Raw genomic sequence first — 280 nt, 5'->3', positions numbered from 1 at the left:
TCCCGGTACCTGCAGCACAGCCCCGTGGGTGCCAGCACAGACCCCCCGTGCCCTGCACCCTGCCTCGGCTCTCCCTTGGCACCCAGGGGAGCTGCCTCCGAGCCCTGTCCCACCACCACGCGTTCCCTGGCTCCAGGCTGGATGTCCCGGTGAGGGGCTCCGGAATGCCGCTGGGCAAGGGCTTTGGGCTGCTGTTACCTGCACTCTGTGATGTTGCTGGGGACAAAGCCTGGTGGCATCTGGGGCAGGTCTGTGTAGAACTCGAAGTCCTGGAGGCGGA

At 66.8% G+C, this 280-nt stretch overlaps 1 protein-coding gene across 1 annotated transcript in view; it reads right to left on the bottom strand.

The window, feature by feature from the left end:
• ANO9 (anoctamin 9) overlaps positions 1–280 on the bottom strand; it is a gene marked incomplete at its 5' end in the record, with an annotated part of 7547 nt that overhangs the window by 1122 nt on the left and 6145 nt on the right. The window lies entirely within an intron of this gene.

Source organism: Nestor notabilis, unplaced genomic scaffold (assembly GCF_000696875.1).
Source record: "Nestor notabilis isolate BGI_N333 unplaced genomic scaffold, ASM69687v1 scaffold19820, whole genome shotgun sequence".
Taxonomy (NCBI): domain Eukaryota; kingdom Metazoa; phylum Chordata; class Aves; order Psittaciformes; family Psittacidae; genus Nestor; species Nestor notabilis.
The sequence above is the reverse complement of the archived record's forward strand: the minus strand, read 5'-3'. Positions and strand labels throughout refer to the sequence as shown.